The sequence below is a fragment of the Schistocerca piceifrons genome, chromosome 8 (assembly GCF_021461385.2).
Source record: "Schistocerca piceifrons isolate TAMUIC-IGC-003096 chromosome 8, iqSchPice1.1, whole genome shotgun sequence".
NCBI lineage: Eukaryota > Metazoa > Arthropoda > Insecta > Orthoptera > Acrididae > Schistocerca > Schistocerca piceifrons.
This window is the reverse complement of record NC_060145.1, coordinates 4,783,640-4,805,683: the sequence shown is the minus strand read 5'-3', so window position 1 is coordinate 4,805,683 and position 22,044 is coordinate 4,783,640. Positions and strand designations below refer to the sequence as shown.

The 22,044-nt window shown below is 41.7% G+C and overlaps 1 protein-coding gene across 3 annotated transcripts in view; it reads left to right on the top strand.

The window, feature by feature from the left end:
• Positions 1 to 22,044, top strand: part of LOC124711815 (cytochrome P450 6j1-like) — a 111,863-nt gene that overhangs the window by 8,338 nt on the left and 81,481 nt on the right. Inside the window, exon 1 of one of the 3 annotated variants that reach the window (XM_047242040.1) lies at positions 20,990 to 21,248. The exons of the other annotated variants lie outside the window; for them this stretch is intronic. The gene's annotated coding sequence lies outside the window, so the exon portion shown is untranslated. Of the gene's footprint in view, positions 1 to 20,989; positions 21,249 to 22,044 lie in introns of those variants that run through there. 3 annotated transcript variants of the gene reach the window in all.

Below are 22,044 nucleotides of genomic sequence, written 5' to 3'. Positions count from 1 at the left end.
AAAGATGTCTTTTATAAGGCTGGAGGGGCCTGTATATCTGGATTCATGGGAAATGGGGGACATGATAACATAGCGCCTAAGTGATGTAATTTTTGTAACCTGTCAGGCCACGGATTACTGAGCCGTGCTGGCCCCGGCTTATGCGTTGGTTTCAACCTTGACTGTTACTCTGCGTTTGGTTTCCCGCGATTATTGTAGTTATGCCGTGGTTCTTCCTCTTTCTACGTGTGGCAGCAGCGGTGTGTATCGATATTCGTATCATGTACTATATTTTGTCTGGTGCTTATAATTTCTGGCTAGCCGGTGTGCTGCAGTCGGTCGGTTGGTTTGGATCAGCCAGGTAATCTCCGCGTGGCACAGTGGGCGGGGCCCTCTGGCGGTCTCTACGCAGTGTCGGAGTGTGTGGGAGCTGTTCCGATTGCTACGGGGTTCGTGGCTCACCTACCCAGGACATCAAAGTTGAGTGGTGATTTAATTACCGAAGCCAGTCTGTTCGCATTGTGGCTTTGGTTTTCATGGTTGGCTGTTGGGGGTATTCCCATGAGCAACAGCGAGTGTTCGAGTTGGCGAAAGTTTGGCCACGATCATGTGGAGTTTAAATCTATTTTGGTTATTTGAAGTCCAAATGCACCTGCGGAATTTTCTGCCTTGTGGCCGTTAGCGTTCCGGTTACCTGCCCTGACTGCTGACGTAAAATTCAGGAATTCAGGCTGTCTCCTTTCCTCACCGTATTGTTGCGGTCCAACACGTGTGTGTAGTTTTGACAGCTGATGCATACTTGGCTGTGGACGGCTACGACTTTTACGTTTTGGCTTTGGAGTTCCAGTGTGCTGGTCGGATGGAAAGCAAGTCGTCTTGTCGGTGGGTTCGTTGACTGTCTCTTGGTTGGGTTGCCGGCGAATCGGATATAGTTGGACCGACTACCTGTCTCCCCTAAGCGAACGTTAATATTTCAAGTGCTGACCGACCCCCAGAAGCTTCTCTGCGCCACTGGCTGTACTGCCTTTTCTTATTGGTGTTTGTGTATTTTAATGTCTCATAGCCGATGGTTTGAATTTGTATGCTTCTAGTTGGGTTTTAAATAATGGGCCATCAGCCGTTTTGAAAATCAAAGTTCCTTACTTGTCAAGTCTTGCATTGTTTGGGCCTTCAGCCTCATTTAAAATATTTTTTTCTGGATAAAGCTTTGGGCCTTCTGCCTTTTGAAAATTTATTGTAGTTGTGTTTTTCAATCATGGGCCTTCAGTCATCTTAAAATTAAAATTCCTTACTTGTTAAATCTTAGATTGTTTGGGCCTTCAGCCACATTCCAAAAAATTATTTAAGGATAAAGCCTTGGGCTTTCTGCCTTGTAAAAATTTATTGTAGTTGTGTTTTGAATCATGGACCTTCAGCCGTTTTAAAAGCAAAATTCCTTGTTGTTAAGTCTTAGATTGTTTGGGCCTTCAGGCTCCCTTTTAAAAATTATTTAAGGGTAAAGCTTTGGGCCTTCTGCCTTTTGAAAGTTTATTGTAGTTGTGTTTTTAAATCATGGGCCTTCAGCCATTTTAAAAATTAAAGAGGTTGTGCCCTTAAGCCATAAGATTGTGTGACATATTCAGTCGATAGTTAAGTTCGGAAATTTGCGCTGTAATGTTTGGGCAACTAAATAAAATTATATGTGTTCAAGTGTAATTGACAGCCACTCCTTTTTGGCCCATTTCCACAATTCCAACTACCTGTTCTGTCCTGTGGATTTAACCAGGCATCTCATTTACCATGTACAAAGTGGGTGCCAAAGAATCGTTTTATTTGTAAGAGATTTGGTCATTTGGCGCGCAATTGTTTAGAATGAAGATGCACGATGAATCGCCACAAGAACTAAGTTTGAGAAATAGCAGAGTGAAATTAATGGCAACAGTGGAGCTATAAGCAAGAATGGTGGAAACACGGCAAGCAGTGGAGGCTGAAGCAGTGACTACAGCGGAAGCTGTAGCCGCTCTAATAGAACATATTCAGGTATTGTCAGAGGGGAGGATAAGTGACAAAGAAAAATATGGAGAATTAGCAGGGAGATTTGAGGCATTGCGAGTAGGGGTAGGGATGTCAGATGATAGTAAATTACAGGTCTTGGAGTGTCATAGACCATGTGACCCGGCAATCGTGGCATTGATTAACCCCCCTTTCCAGGTAAAGCAACGGAGGATGTGTCAGTATTATTTAATGACATTATCACAATGGCTGAGGCCAATAGGTGGTTGGATGTTGTAATGTTGAGAGTGGCGAAGTTACACATAACAGGGGAGGCCAAGTTGTACATATAGTACCATGAAAAGTTGAACAATGTGGGGACATTTTCAGAGCTTGAGGCTGGATTAAATCAGAGGTGTCAAAAACAGAATAGTACCAGGTTATTTCATGAAAAATTAAGTGTGTTAGTTATGAGGAGAAATGAGACTGGAGATTTTCTCGGACAGGATTCGAAAACTGAATGTACAAATGTTCGAACTGTCACAGAATGGGGAGACCAATAAAGTGCTGTTACAAGAGGCCGAGAACAGGGCATTAGATGTGTTTTTGTGGGGAGTACCGCCGGAGATGTCACGTCGGATGAGAATGGAGTATCCCAGTGATCTTGCGGCAGCTCCAAGGGTTGCCACATACTCAGAGGAAGTAGATTATGTGACGCAGCAAAGGGTGGAGCATAGAGTCATGGCAGTGGAAATTAAGTGTTTTGATTGTGGCCAGGTAGGGCACGTTAGGAGGCAATGTCAGCGTCAGTTGCGGTGTTCCTCATGTGGGAAACTGGGTCACTGGGCAGTGAACTGCAGGAGTAAAAGTAGGGGGGAACCTCAGCAGCAGCAGCCGTTAAACGGGAATGGGATTGCTTCAACCATCAGAGAAAAGTTCCAATGAAATCAGGTTATGCACTTGTAGGTGCACAGACATAATGCTGCTTATTAGGCTTCGTGAACAGAAGGGAACAAAGGTTTCTAGTTGACACGGGGCACACGTGTCTGTTATTAGTCTAGACCTGGTTAGCTGGAGAAGGCTTGAGCCACCACGTTATAGGTTACATGGGATGGGAGATAATAAAGTGGAGTCATTGGGTACGATGGTACTTCAATTCGTGATCGCAGGAACTAAGTTTAGTGAGTAGGTAGAGATATTACCATGTGTGGGTGAGGGGTATTAGGTGATTCTCGGACTGGACTTCCTTGACAAACATTGTGCAAAGATAGATCTTTGGCAACAAACAGTGGAACTCGGTGGAACAGTGTTTCGCGTGGGGGAAACTTCTGTAAAATATCTGAGAGTATGCATGAGGAACGATTTGAAGTGGAATGATCATATAAAATTAATTGTTGGTAAGGCAGGTACCAGGTTGAGATTCATTGGGAGAGTCCTTAGAAAATGTAGTCCATCAACAAAGGAGGTGGCGTACAAAACACTCGTTTGACCTATACCTGAGTATTGCTCATCAGTGTGGGATCTGTACCAGGTCGGGTTGACTAAGGAGATAGAGAAGATCCAAAAAAGAGCGGCGCGTTTCGTCGCAGGGTTATTTGGTAAGCGTGATAGTGTTACGGAGATGTTTAGCAAACTCAAGTGGCAGACTCTGCAAGAGAGGCACTCTGCATCGCCGTGTAGCTTGCTGTCCAGGTTTCGAGAGGGTGCGTTTCTGGATGAGGTATCGAATATATTGCTTCCCCCTACTTATACCTCCTGAGGAGATCACGAATTTAAAATTAGAGAGATTCGAGCACGCACGTCGTTCTTCCAGTGAACCATACGCGACTGGAACGGGAAAGGGATGTAATGACAGTGGCACGTAAAGTGCCCTCTGCCAAACACCGTTGGGTGGCTTGCAGAGTATAAATGTAGATGTAGATGTAGATGTAGATCCTTGGTTAACAGAGGCAGTTCAAAATTTTCCGACACCTTGTACAACGAAGCAATTACAATTGTATATTGGGTTATGTTCATATTACCGTAAATTTGTAAAAGATTTTGCTAAAATAGCCAAGCTGTTGACAAAGCTTTTAAAGAAAGGGGTTAAATTTCAATGGACGGAGGAATGTCAGGAAGCTTTCAATGAATTAAAGATGAGATTAGTTTCTGGTCTGGTGTTGGCGTTCGCGAATTTTGAAGAAGACTTCATCTTATCATGTGATGCTTCAAATGGTGCAGTAGGGTGTGTTTTAGGGCCAATGGTGAATGGAAAGGAGCATCCGGTGGTGTATGCTTCTAGACAGTTAAATAGGGCAGAGCAGAATTATACCACAATGGAAAAGGAGATGTTGGCTGTAATATATGGAGTAATGTGTTTTCGTTGTTACCTTTATGGTATGAAGTTTAAGGTCATGACGGATCATGCAGCGCTGAGATCATTACTGGGACTCAAGGATCCTTCTAGTCAATTAACACGGTGGGCTCTAAAATTAAGTGAATTTGACTTTGAAGTAATTCGTAATCCAGGGAAGAAACACGGGAATGCAGATGCATTAAGTCGCAAGTTAGACGCATTAGGAGTAATGGGTAAGAGTGTCGCAGAACGGCAAAGGGCACAAGCAGAGGATGAGGAGTGCCAGGATTTTAGAACTCAACTACATTTCATTGTGGAGGGAAATTTTTTGTTGTGTAGAGTTACCAGGTGTGAACCACGGGTAGTGGTACCAGAGAGTTTGACAGAGGAAGTCTTAAAGCAGGGCCATGATCATGTGCTCCCAGGGCATGGTGGTCGTCGAGCAACGGGAAGACGAGCTGCAGAACGAATTTGGTGGCGCACTCAGAGAAGGGATGTGGAACAATACATAGCAAATTGTGTGCCATGTATGCAGCGAGCAGATGTGACACATGCAAGAATTCCATTACAACAGTTACCAGAGGCTTCGAAACCATTTGAGTTTATCAGCCTAGATGTTTGTGGGCCATACAACAAAACACCAGCAGGGAATCATTGCGTTTTAACTATAATTGATCACTTTTCCTGGTTTCTAGTCATGGTCACAGGAAAGTATGGTATCACAAGCTTTAGTCAATAACTGGTTATTGAAGTTTGGGGTGCCTGATACCATAATTACAGATCAGGGAATGCATTTCATGTCCAAATTAATGTCACAGTTGTGTCATCTATTGAGAATTAAAAAATTACAGACCAGTCCATTTCATCTGCAGGCGAATGGGAGAACAGATCAAGTACATAGGACAATTTCGAAAATGCTAAGTTATTATGTGAATGGGAGCCATGATAACTGGCACGTTTATCTTCCATACGTAGTATCGAGTTATGACACTAAAATACATTTGGGGGTCGGAATGACACCGTTTGAGGAAGAAAGATGCCATCACCATTTGACGTTCTATGTCCAAAATCGGGAGCTAAAGGGGATGCAGTGAGGGAATTTGCACGAACAATACGGGAAGTATGGAAGAAGGTACAGAAGGCCAATACAAAAGCATTAGAGGGGCAGGAAGAACCAAATAAGTGCTTGGGACCTTTACCACGGTACAGGGTAGGTCAGTTGGTATTAATCAGGAACCCATATACACCTAAGGAAAAGACGAAAAAATTCTTGACGAAGTTCAACGGACCATACCAGGTCATGGAGATGACTTCACCTGTGAATGTTAAAGTGCAGGTGCCAACAAAAACATCCATTATCCATGTGAGTAGAGTACAGCCTTTTAAAGGAATGGTGGATGGATTACAACAAGTACAAGGAAGTGACCTGATTGCAGGGGTTAGGCAAAAAAAGCGGAAGAAGAAGGTCTCAGCGGAAGGATAACAGTGGACACATAATGTTCTGTATGCGTTATGGTCACAGAGGGAGTAAATTATTGTGTGTGTAATATTGTCTGGCATGTTTACACTTTGTGTTTTTGTATCAAGGGATAATTTGTGGTTTTTTATGTGTGTGTGTTTTTTTTCTCTCTCTCTTTTTCTCGTGTTTTGGTGGGTCCGATAATAGTTGCATTTTTCTTGTTTGTTGTTTTAGTTTTGTCATTGTATGGGGGAGGCTCTCTCTCTCTCTCTCTCTCTCTCTCTCTCTCTCTCTCTCTCTGTCTTTCTTTCCCAGAGAATTCGATAGGGGCAGAGTGAACTGTCGGGAGTTTTTGAGGATGTCGTACGATGTTGTAGTAAGTAGTATTGGAAAAGAGGTGGCACACATATGTTTCGTTCCTTTTCTTCCCTGGGTGAGAACATATGTGGATGTGCTGGATGATAGCCATGGGGATGCTGATTTGTGGTCACAGCGGTGGAGCTGGACATCAACAGATAATGATCCAGACCTTTCAGTCGGGGGTACTACACTCCTGGAAATGGAAAAAAGAACACATTGACACCGGTGTGTCAGACCCACCATACTTGCTCCGGACACTGCGAGAGGGCTGTACAAGCAATGATCACACGCACGGCACAGCGGACGCACCAGGAACCGCGGTGTTGGCCGTCGAATGGCGCTAGCTGCGCAGCATTTGTGCACCGCCGCCGTCAGTGTCAGCCAGTTTGCCGTGGCATACGGAGCTCCATCGCAGTCTTTAACACTGGTAGCATGCCGCGACAGCGTGGACGTGAACCGTATGTGCAGTTGACGGACTTTGAGCGAGGGCGTATAGTGGGCATGCGGGAGGCCGGGTGGACGTACCGCCGAATTGCTCAACACGTGGGGCGTGAGGTCTCCACAGTACATCGATGTTGTCGCCAGTGGTCGGCGGAAGGTGCACGTGCCCGTCGACCTGGGACCGGACCGCAGCGACGCACGGATGCACGCCAAGACCGTAGGATCCTACGCAGTGCCGTAGGGGACCGCACCGCCACTTCCCAGCAAATTAGGGACACTGTTGCTCCTGGGGTATCGGCGAGGACCATTCGCAACCGTCTCCATGAAGCTGGGCTACGGTCCCGCACACCGTTAGGCCGTCTTCCGCTCACGCCCCAACATCGTGCAGCCCGCCTCCAGTGGTGTCGCGACAGGCGTGAATGGAGGGACGAATGGAGACGTGTCGTCTTCAGCGATGAGAGTCGCTTCTGCCTTGCTGCCAATGATGGTCGTATGCGTGTTTGGCGCCGTGCAGATGAGCGCCACAATCAGGACTGCATACGACCGAGGCACACAGGGCCAACACCCGGCATCATGGTGTGGGGAGCGATCTCCTACACTGGCCGTACACCACTGGTGATCGTCGAGGGGACACTGAATAGTGCACGGTACATCCAAACCGTCATCGAACCCATCGTTCTACCATTCCTAGACCGGCAAGGGAACTTGCTGTTCCAACAGGACAATGCACGTCCGCATGTATCCCGTGCCACCCAACGTGCTCTAGAAGGTGTAAGTCAACAACCCTGGCCAGCAAGATCTCCGGATCTGTCCCCCATTGAGCATGTTTGGGACTGGATGAAGCGTCATCTCACGCGGTCTGCATGTCCAGCACGAACGCTGGTCCAACTGAGGCGCCAGGTGGAAATGGCATGGCAAGCCGTTCCACAGGACTACATCCAGCATCTCTACGATCGTCTCCATGGGAGAATAGCAGCCTGCATTGCTGCGAAAGGTGGATATACAGTGTACTAGTGCCGACATTGTGCATGCTCTGTTGCCTGTGTCTATGTGCCTGTGGTTCTGTCAGTGTGATCATGTGATGTATCTGACCCCAGGAATGTGTCAATAAAGTTTCCCCTTCCTGGGACAATGAATTCACGGTGTTCTTATTTCAATTTCCGGGAGTGTATATTCACGACAGCCATATATATTAGTAACAAGTCATAAATGGTCACTACGAACAACAATAGAGGTATGGAAGATCAGGAATGAAGTATGAAAATTACAGGAATCATTCTCGAATTGTATACTGAGGGGGAAAGGAATCACATATTAAAAGAAGTACAAGGGGAGTATCAAGAATTATGTCTGACTTATAGTAAACTTAGGGAGCAATTCTCTCATTTAGGGTGGAGTGTGCCACAGGCGGCAACTATGCGAAAGAGGGGATGGATAAATGCAGGGGGGAAGATACTGAAAACGGTGTCCGGTACAGCAGACGACAATGATTTCTGAGCATTGAATCAGTCAGTAATGCAGGTGGAGAAAGCGGTCAATGAGGCTAGAGGAACTTTAGAGTAGCACACAACAAGCTTGTCAAGCCTAGAAACGAGGGTCTTGAATAACAAAAAGCTCATACGAACCTTAGTGGAGGAGTTGACACGATACGCGGGAGAGACATGGGAAATTATAAATAGTGATTTAGAGATACTGCAGAAATGATTGAACATATTGGATGGTAAGTTGGCTATTGCCAGGTTGCTCAGGGCATTAGCAGACTGATTAAGTGACACATATACAGAAGTTACGATGTTACAGGAAGCAGTATATCGTGCAATAAACGGGCATCTTAGTCCAGTGTTAATCTCGGCAGATGATCTTTTTGGAGGATTACAATTTGCAAAGAGGCAACTTCCACCAGATATAGAGCAGTGGAGGTAACATGGGCCACTATACCAATAATCTTTCATTTGTCGTTGGTACAGGTGAGAACGGATGGGGCGGGAGCTAACATCGATGTCAATTTTCCAGTAGTCGAAGTTGACTCACGTTATGAGTGGTACACTATTCAGCCATACCCAGTGAAATGGAAGGAGATCGGTAAATGGGTGCAGATTAGGATGCGAGATGTACTTTTTATTTCAGTGAACAGAGTAGTTCATGGAGTGCTACCATTGTCAGAGTTGGAGCATTGTACGCAAAGACGGGTAATGGTTCACCATAATCGACCAGTTTTTTCAGATAGTAGTACATGCAAAGTTGGATTGCTCCTGGGGATTACAAATGGCTCAGACTGTGAGAAAGAGGTGTTATCAACACATTCGTACTTCCAGAAGGCAGGGAGGCATTGGTTATATTCGGTATTTACGCCGATATGGGTGATGGTCACTTATTATACCAAGCAGAGAGCGGATAAAATAAGGAGGTTGCAACTGCGGGAGAGTGGAATAATCATAAATGGTATGGTTTGTGAGATTGTGGGGGAGGATCTCCATCTTCCAGGATCACATTCAGGTGAAACATCTTTAACTTTGTCACAGGGAACGTTGTTTTATCTGGAAAAGGTTCTGGAGATATTACCAGTGCAGAATCTGACATATTTGAACTCCATGTTAAACCCAGAGTTTTTGGAAATGTTGCATTCCTTTATTAATGCACAGGAAGGACCTATCATGGTTAATAAAATATTGGAACACATTTGAACGTTACAACAGCTTCGGAGCAACAGGATAATGACAGTGAGCATTTCAGCCACAGGGTGTGTTGTTTTGCTATTTTTCTCGAGTATAGCTTTGTGGAGAATGTGGAAACGTGCACCAGTGGAGGAGGTGCCAACACGTCAGTTGCCTACGACATGGGTAACCGGTGTAAACAGTGTATAGGTGTAGAGTTAAGGTTTTGATGTTCTCGTTAGTTTTAGTCTGTAGAACGTAAGTTTTGTGAACAAGACATGTTTACGCAGCCACAGATCACATCCGTTTTATCTTGATTCGGGACAAATCTTGTTGAAAGGAGGGAGGTGTGCTGCGCTAGTGTCAGTGCTAGTCAAGGGAAAGGGAAATTATATCAAAATTCAATAAAGGCGTGGTTGGGCGATGAAATCTGGGGCCGCTGGCAGAGTGTGGTAACAGTCGACAGCCAGCGGGCTACGCAAGGTAGACATGGCACTTGCAGGCATGGAGCTGTGACAGCGGTATTGTATGCAAGATTTGTTTTGAGTGGAGCAACAACAAGGCAGGAAATTGCAGCATTACTTTAAGTTATTGCGATATATGAGGCGGGGCACTATGCCAGAGCCAAAAATGGTGATTTGTACGTGGCTGACCTGTGGGTATTTACCCTTGCCATAGTTCCTGTCTCTCTCTGACGTCAAAGCAAGGTAGAAACCAATATAAATAGATGGGCAGTTTTAGCTTGGGACAGAGTGTGCCAGGTCAGTCGAGCGTCGGGACGTACCTGTGCTGGTCTTCGCTTGTAGGGGCCAGTCTGGCAGCAATGTTGTAAGTATTCTGCATAAACTTGTATTCTGTTTTCTATGTACTTGTGCTGGCTATATACTGCCACTGGCGACACAACACAGGGGTGGGACAGAACGGCTGCCTGAAACTTGGAGATTGCACGGTCTGCCCGGAAGAGGGTGGTGACAGTGGTCTGCAGCAGGTCCAGGAGGAGCTCGGTTCCACTCGAGTCTATGGGCCACGTTCGCTTCCCACCTGGGGTAATAGGGTCTGGGTGAGGCGTACACTGTTGGAGGTGCAGCAGTGCTGTGACAGCACCAGAGACGGTGGCGGATGTTGCCATCTGGCAAGCACCACTAGCAGCAAGCTGTGGTACAGCATCCAGGAGGGCACATGTTCGAGTCCAGTCCTGTCCTGGGAGCAGCAGCGGCCTGAGGGCCACGGGTGATCAGTACATCCACCTTCGTCCGACGGTCAGACAGAGCAGGCCAAATGAGGTGGAGAGCGGCGAGGACTAGGGACTGTAGCAGTCTCCGGAATCGCGGGCAGCAGCGCGGTACCATGGCGAGCGGCGACCAGGAGAGTGTGGCCGACTTCCAGCAGGGCGGCATCACTGATGGCAGCAGCGGCGTCGGCATACCGGGAGTCTGCTGAGCCGGCTGGACTCACGGGACAGTGCGTGGACGGCATGCCGACAGTACGCTTCACCCATCGAGTACTGTAAATTATCAGAATAAACAAATGTTATCTGAATACCGCTGTATGACTCTGCACTGCCCCTTGACGCTCTTGAACTTGCTCGGCCTCCTGACAAAATACGATGCGGTGGGTCCCGGCTTCAGCTCGGCCATCTGGAGTCCCGGGCTTGACTCACCGACCCCACAACAGTTGGCTGAAATCAAACGCCTGTAATCAGTATTGACTAGTTTCCGATTGATACCACCTTTTGACAACAGACAAAACTATGCTTAATCGATTTAACAGGTCTATAAGTAAGATCATTCCAAACTCAATTTCACATACAACAACAGATGTAAATGCACTGAATAGTGTTATCTGCCTGTTCAAATAAGCAGCGGTCACAAGTCGGTTAATAGCTGCCGATATTATTTGATTTCTATCGATTCTGGTAGCCTTATCATCCCGCTCATCGTGAGCCCTCTTAAACTGTGCATCCTCTTAAGATTGTACATACAACAAGCATCTCGAACTATAGAAAACCATGTTAGGTCTAAGGCCCACACTATGTTCCACAGTATGATTTAGCGATGTACAATACGGGGAATTTTGATATTTGATTACACCAACAGTCGGGCTATGTCTCGTAGTCAACTTTACAACAGTGCATCGAGGAGTACAGAAGAGCATCTTTTCCCTCCCTTTCCTTTGTTTTGTGGTACACCTGCCAATTCAAAAACATGGAAGGGAGGAAGACTCACAGCGACATAGATATCGTCTTCACTCTGTATAAGTGTACTCATTAAAAATATACTTTTGCTTAGGGTTACCAAGTCCAAAAACAGAATAGTGGGACTTGGCATTGTATTTAAATGGACATTTTACCCTAAAACCCTGGCTATCTGTCTTAAATAGAAAGAGAGTGAGGCAGGTATTTCGAGTCGTCTATTAACTATCAGTTACAATCAGGTTTTGGAAGATCTACCTTAAATGTAAATTAAACCAAAAAATAATAAATAGAAAACTTTATAATTTGGCACTTATGATAGCAACTAAGTACTTGGTCATCTGCCTAAAGTAATCTTATGTCGAAATGAACTAAAAGTTTTTCATTAAACAAAATAAACAATTAACATCTGGGACATAAAACAAAGAGATATTCAGTAACTTTCATCATTCATTAGACTTGTAAAAAATAATATTAATGTGTAGTTAAGTATTAATATTTCAAATTCAGATCCACTGTATGGAGAACATTATTTTTATTGGAACCATGGGCGCCCATTCTATAGTTTTTCAGTGGGCAAACGGTGGTGTTTGAAGTATTTGTAATGTCTTGAAAGACAAATGGCAATTTTCAAGTAGCCTTAAAAAATTTCCAGTTCAGACCCTGTAAAAACCTGGGTAATACCTACTTTCAATCATTTTCTTGAAAGGAAAATGACTGATTACACTATACTTTTTCCTTTCCCTGAGAGCAAAGGGAAGGGGGGAGGGGGGCTAGAGGGGGTGCGACCCGCTCTTACCCCTGGGTATTGGCCCCCTTGATTGGAGCTCATTTCGTGGAAATCTTGACAGGATAATTGTGAATTAAACAAGAGTGTCATCATCTTTGTGACTGGCGGTTTGCAATTTATTGCGTTCCTTTGTCCATGGGGTGTATGTGAAAGACATCACCCTTTCGACATTGGAATTTTGGTCTGGAAGTGCAAAGTAACATTATGCTAATTTCAAAAATTTCAGATAGAATTCTTCATTATGCTGTGATTTTGAATTTCATGAAATTTTGGCACTTAGCAAAGAATTTACTGTCATGCAACTCTTGTGTTCTTTTAGCCAAAATACTATAGTTTCTGCTGTTTCTTCCCAGGTTGGAATGCCAGCTAATTTCATCCTCTGATGTTGGTTTAGTTGGGTGCTAAATTCACATACCCAGGATCTTAAGTAGTCTTTGGCACTGATGTATCAGTACATATTATTCATGTTTTCCCTAAATTCTTCTGCCAGATTTGGCATCGGGTGATCAGCACAGTCTACTTTGACTCACCGTTACTGCATTCTGACTGAGGTTTCAGGAGGCTTGCTTTGAAAGTAAGCCAAGTGCCAGAAGTGGAAAAACTCTCTTAAATGTTCTCGGTTGGGCCTCACTCTTTCCCACTCCCAGCCTGCCTGGTATTTGGCTGACAAGTCCCTGACTCTAGGTAGGTCATTACCAGAACAGCCCACCAAATCTACAAGAAAAAGACTCACAAAGGAAGAAACCTGCACTCCACACTCGAGTGTCTTGTTTTGCACTTTCCCACTACTTTCTAAAGGAGAATATGGTATTCTTTGTGCCACACATTCAAACTTCTGTGAAATAAACTTGGCATTCTTATATTCATACTTTAAAATAAAAAGAAGTGTCGTTAATATGTGATGTTCCAGTCTCTTAGAACAGTTTGGGCCATGGGGGTAGTCATCAGTTATCTATGATAAACAGTAAGTTTCCTGTGTCTCCTATAAAATGTAGTTCTTGTGGCATGACACATACCCAAACTCATTAGCTCATTTATGTACAAAATTGGCAATTTTAGAGTCTTTCCCCTACTTGGATACATATCCACTAGCTCATTTATATAAGAAAATGGCAATTTTAGTATTTCCCCCACTTGGATAAATATCTACAGACGCTCATGCCACTCTGAATCCACCATCAACATTTATTTATTTAGTCCTTCGGCCATAAGTAGTACAACGTAAAAGATGATATTGGACTTAGCTCTAGGCATTACTGAGAACAATTTTCAAGATTATATATAGTTCCACATGTTATAAATGACTAAAGTCACAGATCTGTATGTTTATTGTAGTTCAAGGATTCATTTACTGAACAGAAGCCGTGAAATTTTAGATATTCTCTGCTAGATCTTTCAGAAACATTAACATTTAGTACACATTTTAGACCATTTAGCAACTTATTGAATAGTTTTATTCCCACATAGCATGTGCATTTCTGATAATAGCAAGTATTGGCTGGGAGTAAATGCAATTACTGTTAAATCTAGTGTTGTAATAATGCAAGTCATGTTTTTTAATACTATTATGATTTCAAATCACATATTTTTAGTATAATTTAGTGTGGCAGGAATAAACATACAAGGAAGTAATAGTGGCGAAGCTAATGGATTAATTGTGGGCAGGGTTAATCTTATATCTTTTTATACAGGAGATCCATGTGTTGATTCTTCTTGGTAGCAAAGTCAACAGTCATGTTATCTTTAAATTTCTCATCAACCACATTTTCTCTGTGGCAGTTGTACTGAGAGAACTTAACCTACCATTTTTCATTGAACTGCAAACGCAATTTTAGTTGTTTTAAAGGCACTCCTACTTCTTTCAGAAGTAGCTGTAGTGACAGGGAGTGTAGAAATCAATTTGACAAAGTTTGATATTTTGTTATAAATATTTTGAAGATCGTTCTCCATTATGAACTTAACAAGGTCTGCAGATGGTAAATATTTATGTTTGTCAATACAAATGTTTCCTAACTCAATTTCTAGTCGCTCTTTGTTGAAGAATGGGTAAGTTGTGAGAAGTCTGTTCAGTTTGATTGTTGAAAAGTTTGATTTATAATTTCCAAACTGATTCTCATCAAGCAACTCTATAAACTGAATATTTTGAAGGTCTCGAAAATGCATTTCCATGTGCACTACATCATGTTATCTAAGCTCCCATAAAAAACATTGTAAGGATTTTGAAGTCACAGTCACTAACACTTATTTAATTGTGAAATTTCTTGTAACAGCTTTCAATACATAAGGTCAAAGTTTTTTCTGATCCCGTATCCTTCAACAAACTGATAGTCTTCTTGATTTCAGCATTGCACATACTAGTATCGCATGCAATTTTGTGTTCAAGAAGCTTATTGAAATGGTCAACATACGGGCTACTAACAGTTCTTTGTAAAGGCAGATCAGGAAAAAAGAACTGAGTCTTATTAATAATATTAAGCAAGCCAGAAGCACTGCTGAATGACTCTGGATCCCAAACTTCATCATCTGTGGTGATATTTTGGAAAATGTCTTTGAACTCATGGTGTTTAAGATACCTTGTCTGAACAGCTTGTAAACTGAAATTCCAGAATGTTGCATATGTTTGATGCAATCTGAATCCTTTATTTTGTAAGAGCTGTATTCTCTTTGAGGACTTGCTAAAAATGAAAGGAATGCTGCAGGATTGTAAATGAAATCCTGATTGCTTTGATATTTTTATAAGATTGTCATAGCACTAGATTAAGTTTATGGACATAACAGTGCAAAAATATAGCCTGCAAACATTTTTGATTGACAAAATTTTTGACACCTCCATGTTTACAAGCCATTGCTGATGTTTCTCAAGTGTTTGGCTTGCGATTTTGTTGGCGTCTCTCCAAACATCAAGTGCATTGAGTGAAATTTCTGATAATATATGAGCAATTTTGTCACTAGGAACATTGTGAAAACCAATAAATCTTTCTATGGGGCCTTCTTGTGTACAAAACATGAGAACAATAATCATTTGTGACTTACAAGAATTATCCAGGGTTTTATCTGCTTGCACTCCAACAAACTCGCATGACTGTAACTTTTCTTCGTTGCAGTAATTAATGACATTGGTAACCAGTTCAGTTAATTCATTGTGAATTGAACGTTCCTTGAACCCAGGAGTGCTCTGCAAGTGGTAACGAATATACTGTTCCCATTTAGGCAAAAGTTCCAATAATTTATGGTGATTCCCTTTGTTGTTGGAACTTTCATTGTCAAAGTGCCCCTGCACGCAAGCTCTTGCTTGCCCAAGAAACAAACAACACCAATAAGTCTCTTAATAACGAATCTATTTTGATTCATAATCACATTATATTTTCTGGTTAAAAGTTTGGCTCCTTCAAAAATTAAATTTTCGGCTCATTCATGACCCATCAACTGAAAACTGTCTTGATTCTGAAGGTAACATTTTGATTTCTGGTGTTTCTCAGCTTTTCTGTCAAACTTTTTTGTCACACATACTCCAAAAGAAGGAAACCTCCATTCTTTTTCAATCCCAGACCCACCAAATGAAATACAAGTGTAACAATGCAATTGATTTGTTACAGAGCAACCTGTTGGCTACGTATACTTTTTATACCAAGGAGACCAATGGAGGATACTAGAAAGTCCAAAGAAGTGCAGCTCATTTTGTATTATTGTGAAATAGGAGAGAGACCATCACAGATACGATAAGAGAGTTGGGATGACAATAATTTTAAAAAAGGCATTTTTCATTGTGGCAAGATATTTTCACGAAATTTCAGTCTCAAACTTTCTCCTCTGAATGTGAAAATATTTTATTGTCACCAACCTACAAAGGGAGAAATAATCATAATAATAAAATAAGAGAAATCAGAGGTTGTACAGAAAGATTTAAAATTTCATTTTTTCCACACACTGTTAGGTCTGTTAGGGAGTGGAACAGCAGAGAAAGAGTCTGAAGGCAGTTCGAAGAACCCTCTGCCAGGCACTTAAGTGTGAACTGTAGAACAGTGATGTAGACGTAGATGAAGAAAACTGAAATTTTGTGTGTTTTTTTTTTTTTCCTTCAACTATTTTAATTTCTAAGTGTGGTGTGAATCGCTTATGTTTATAAGCTCTCTTTATTTCTTAAGTCCAGCCTTAAAATGGTTTGTCACCTAATGTGAAAAATAGAGACCCAAGTATTCCATCTGTGTAAGCCATAATGTAATCAGTTAATCACATGCACTCACAAATGACACTAGTAAAATCAGGACTGAACAGTGAACAAAACAACACAGTTTTCAAGCTGGTGCAAGCCTTGTTACGATGCTCCTATTAAACTGTTTTGAAGGCATTGTTACATTCTAATTCTAATTATTGTAAGTTTTCTTCAAATTTTTGGGTAGGTTAAGCATTAAAAGCATCTGAAGAGCTTCACCACTGATGGTGGCATTTTCAGTGTTTTAAATATTAGTTTATATGACTGTATAGCTCTGCTCACTGTAATAATCCCAATGGCTCTTTTTTTTAGATTCTGAAGGTCCCCAGAGCTAATGGAGAATTTCCCAAGAGCATGAATCCACATTTTAAATGTGCATTAAAATATGCATAATAAGCACACATTAGCGCTTGTGCATTTATGCAGCTGTTTAGAGCACTTAAAAGACAACTGCCTGTACTCATCTTGTCATTAATGTGTTCAATATGTTTGTCCCATTTTAGGTAATGTTCAATGCAAATGCCAAAAACTTTTGCTACCTCTTTATACACAATGGGTTGTTGGTTGATTGTGATATCTGGATAAGCAAAGTGTAGTTTTGATAGTTAAGCTATGTTTATTATAACTTATTTGTAACAGAGTTTATTTCATGTTGGATATCTTCAGTTTTTTGCTTCTTTTACTAATACTGATGTGTCATCGGCAAACAGAATTGTTTTGTGTAATTCAAAGTTCACATCCACATCACTGTGAAGAGTCCAGTGTGAATACTGTTCTCTGTTAGGTGTTTCTGTGCCCAGCACATCGATCTGCTATTTGTTTTCTTAGTTGTGCTGTTCCCTTTTTCATGATGTCTCACATAGCTTTTACTTCATTCATAGAATTTTTATATACCTACCAGTGTGCATTCATTTTGCCTGTTTTGTGACTTTTTTGTGTATGTTTTGTAGCAAGTATGCATATCTGCTGTGACCCTATTTTCCTTGTAGATTTGGTGCAGTTCTCTTTTTTGTGGCAAGAAGTTCTAATTCCTTTAGTAATCCAGCCATAGCCTCTTGCATTATTTCTGATGTTTACCATTTGTAGGATGAAGGCTACATCAAAACGGTCTACCATTTTTTATAGAAAAATGTTGAGTTTTGTTTTGAGACTTTGTGTTTAACAGATGGCAGACCAACCTTCACTGTGCAATAAAGAATTAAAGTGGTTACCATAAACCTTGACATCATCCTGTACAAGACACTCCTCTGATGGTCCTGAAGTATGCCACCTTAGTGTAGGGGAATGCAATCTATTCACGTATACAGCAAGTCCAGAACTATACCCCGAGACTGACACACCACATACGAAGGGACTTTCCCACAGTGCAACTGCAGCCTCATAGACAGAGAGATGCTGAATTAAATGCATTTGACTGTCAAGAGAGCAATGTGTGATGCCTCCAATGACAACTGTAGCAAAACCCAAAGAAATTCTGGTCATACATAAAGGCTGTTCATGGCATCAAAATTAGTGTCAAGGCCTAGTGAATGAGAAAGGAACTGAAATTGAGGTTAGCAAAGCAAAAGCTGAAAACTTAACTCCATTTTCAAATGTTCCTTTACAAAGGAAAACCCAGCAGAATTGCTTAAGTTTAATCCTCATACCACTGAGAAAATGAGTGAAATATGTATTAGTAACAGTGATGTCAAGAAATCAGCGAAATGGTTAAAACTGAACAAAGCTCCATGGCACATTGAAATCCCTGTCAGATTCTAAACTGAATTTGCAGCTGAGTTAGCTCCTCTTCTAACTGTAGTCTATTGTAGATGCCTCAAACAAAAAACTGTACCCAGTTCTCAGAAAAAGCACAGATCTCACTCATCTACAAGAAGGATAGTGGAAACGATCCACAAAACAACCATCCAATATACGTAACATCAATTTGTTGTAGAACCTTAGAACATATTCTTAGCTTAAACATAACAAAGTAACTGAACAGAATGACCTCCTCCGTTACAACCTGCATCGATTCTGAAAACATCAGTCATGTAAAACCCAACTTGCACTTTTCCCACATGGCATACTGAAAGTCTTGAATCAAGGCAGTCAGGTAAATGCAGTATTTCTTGATTTCTGAAAAGCATTTGACTCAGTACCACACCACACCACACCTATGCCTATTGCCAAAGTATGATCATATGGTGTATTAAGTGAAATTTGTGAATGGACTGAGGACTTTTTGGTAGGAAGGATGCAACATGTTATCTTGGATGGAAAGTCATTATCAGATGTAGAAGTAACTTCAGATGTGCCCCAAGGAAGTGTGTTGGGACCCTTACTGTTCACATTGTGGACAATATTAATAGTAACCTCAGACTTTTCGCAGAGGATGCAGTTGTCTATAGTGAGGGTAGCTGCATAAGTATTCAATCAGATCTTGATAACATTTCAAAGTGGTGCAAAGAATGGCAAATGTTGAAAAATGTAAAATTGTGCACTTCACAAAACAGAAAACTGTAGTATCCTATGACTATAATATCAATAAGTTACTGCTGGAATCTGCCTAATCGTGCAAATACCTGGGTGTAACACTTTGTAGGGAAATGAAAGGGAATGATTACATAGGCTTAGCCATGGGTAAAGCAGATGGTAGACTTTGGTTTATTGATATAATACTGGGGAAGTGCAATCAGTCTACTAAGGAGATTGCTCACAACTCACTCGTCCCACCAGTTCCAGAATATTACTCAAGTGTGTGGGACCTGTACCACATAGGACTAACAGGGCATATTGAATGTTTACAGAGAATGACCACATGAATGGTCAGAGATTTGTTTGACCCATGAGAGAGTGTCATAGAGGTACTAAAGAAACTGCTCTGGCGGACTCTTGAAGATAGACGTAAACTATCCCGAGGAAGTCTATTAACAAAGCTTCCAGAACTGGCTTTAAGTGATGATTCTAGGAATATATTACAAACTCCTGTGTAATGTTAACACAGAACTTGTGAGGATAAGATTAGAACAATTACAGCACACACAGAGACATTCTTCCCGCATTCCACATGTGAATGAAATAGGAAGACACCCTAATAACAAGTACAATGGGATGTACCCTTTGTCATGCAGTTCACAGTGGTTTGCAGAGTATAGATGTGGATGGGTATTAAGCTCCTCAGGCAGTGTTTTTGGGACATTTTATGATTTTCACAAGAAATGAATTGGCATCAGTATAATACATCTCAATATCTGGGAAGCCTTCAGTGGCCCATGTCAGGGTGAGCCAACTGCAAAACAGTGTGTGTGTGTGTGTGTGTGTGTGTGTGTGTGTGTGTGTGTGTGTGTGTGTGTATGAGTGGGGGGGGGGCTGGGTTGTGATGATTGTTAGCAGTCTTCTTTGAAACAAAAAGTTTGACAAAAGAAGTGGCAGACAAGAAGGATCACCTCAGGCACTCAGTGTAAATGTTTCAGGTCTTCATTCTAATGCTGAAGAAGCTGTTCCAGCAGGCACTGAGGCAATGAACTGCTACCAGCTATAGCTTGTGGTGCATGTTGGAACAAATGACTTATGATGTCTGGACTCTGAGGTAGTACTTGGGGAATTCCACCAAATGTCAACAAATGTTAAGAGGATCAGTCTTAATCACAGGATTTCAGTGAATCCTACAATCTGTAGCATTGCACTCAGAATTGATTGTGGCCCCTTCATCCTGAGTCGAGGAGAAAACCTGAACCATTGACTTTGAAGATTCAGTAACAAGGTAGGCAGTAACATCTTAACTTAAATTTGTGCCATAGAGCTGAGACAGTGGCACCTCCTAAATATCTCAGGGTGCACTGCTGACTGAAGTATTCCATCCTGTCCCTTGTCTCAAATATTCTGTAGTCTCTGATGAAGTCCTGATTGCAACTGTGGCTAGAGTCCATGAACTCTTCATGCCATTTGGTGCATGAGACAAATCACAAGACCTATTGCTCTGTAGACCTCCCTGCAACATTTGATGGTGGGCCTGGATAATTTTTATGCCCTTCTACACATATGTTATCAAGCTAAATATGGGTCACCAGCCTTGCTTTGATCCTCAGGACAGGATTAAACCAGTCACTTCCTCTGTCCCTCTCCTCAATGCCCTCTACTCATCTGACTCCTTTTCAACTGTCACTGAAGGAGAGCTTAAGATGACGTTTTTGGCTGACCACTGTTTCTCTCTGGTTTCCTTGGCTGATTTCTGTAGTACAGATGTTGACTGTAGAAAGCTCTTCCTAGATTTTAAACCTAGGTGTTGGTGAAATATGTGCATCCAGTGGGTGTAAATCATTTCTTCCAACTTTCTTACATTTGGAATTTGCAGCTACTTCTCAGCAGATGTCAGGAGGAGTAATGCCTGGCATGCAGTATAATTTGTGAATTAGTCCTACCCTGGCACTCAGGAAATGGCCTGGTTACTGATATTTTCAAATCCAGAAGCAATTGTAGTGTTGTCTGAAAATGATAAATCAATAACCACAGTCTCTATCACAGGTTGATACAATCTGGCCACACAGTTAAACAGCTCGACATTCACCATACAGATGTTGCATGTTTCTTTTGAATGACCAATGTGGGTGAACAGTTCAGAAAAAAAAGTGTTTTTAAGTCTGTCTAGACCAAATGAAACACCTGCAAACTCATCACTGCTATGATGGAAGAGCCAATTGACTGGTCACTGTGTGCAAACTGGTTTTCGCATAAAGGTCAGTTACCAGAAGTGACAGGCAGCAGTTTAGCAGTTCCCTACCACAAGGGAGATGTGTAGTGAAGGCCAAGAGCATTCAGATGCTCTCTCAACATCATGAGTGAAACTTTGTCAAGTTCAGAAAAATCACTGATATAGGTGAGTGACTCAAACTCAAACTTTTCAGTGTCTACTGTATAAGAACTTAGTTTTTTTCATTTTTGTCTTTGCAGCTATGAACTTGGACACTTTTCTAGCATCATGTAGTTGACACTTTATAAACTTTTAACTGGGATCTGCCTCATGCACTTTGATTTTGTACTTCACAAAACCAAAAACATAGTATGTTATGAGTATAAGCTCAGTGTGTTACAGTTGGAATCAGTCAAGTAGTACAAATGCCTGTGTGTAACAGCTTGTAGGGATATGGAATGGAGCAATCACATAGGTTCAGTTGTAGGCAAATAGAATAGAATAGAAGTTTATTGTCTTGTAACATACAATATCAAGTCATTGACTCATTGACTTAGTGTACAGGAGACTCATCAAAACACAAAAACGGATCTACAATTTCCTTATAATATCAGTAATATAATATACTGTACTGATAATTAATTAATTGAGAAATTAGTAATTTTTCTTCAAAAGTAACAAACTTTTAAAAATTAACAGTTCTAAGTTATTGCTCTCTCCTTCTCAAATTTGCAGGTTGTCATTCATGAATTCTTCTACTAAATAGTAACAATTCAGAACTAGTTTCTCATACATTTTTTTAAGTGCTTCTAAATTTATGCTGAGCTGTTCTCTTCCTTTCAATTAATTATACCCATATAATGTGGAGTTTGAGCATAAAGTTTTAAATGGTGGGTGGGCAGCATAAAATTATTTTGATTTCTGGTGTTGTAATCATGTTGAAAATGATTTACTACAAATAAATTAGGGCTATCACTCTACA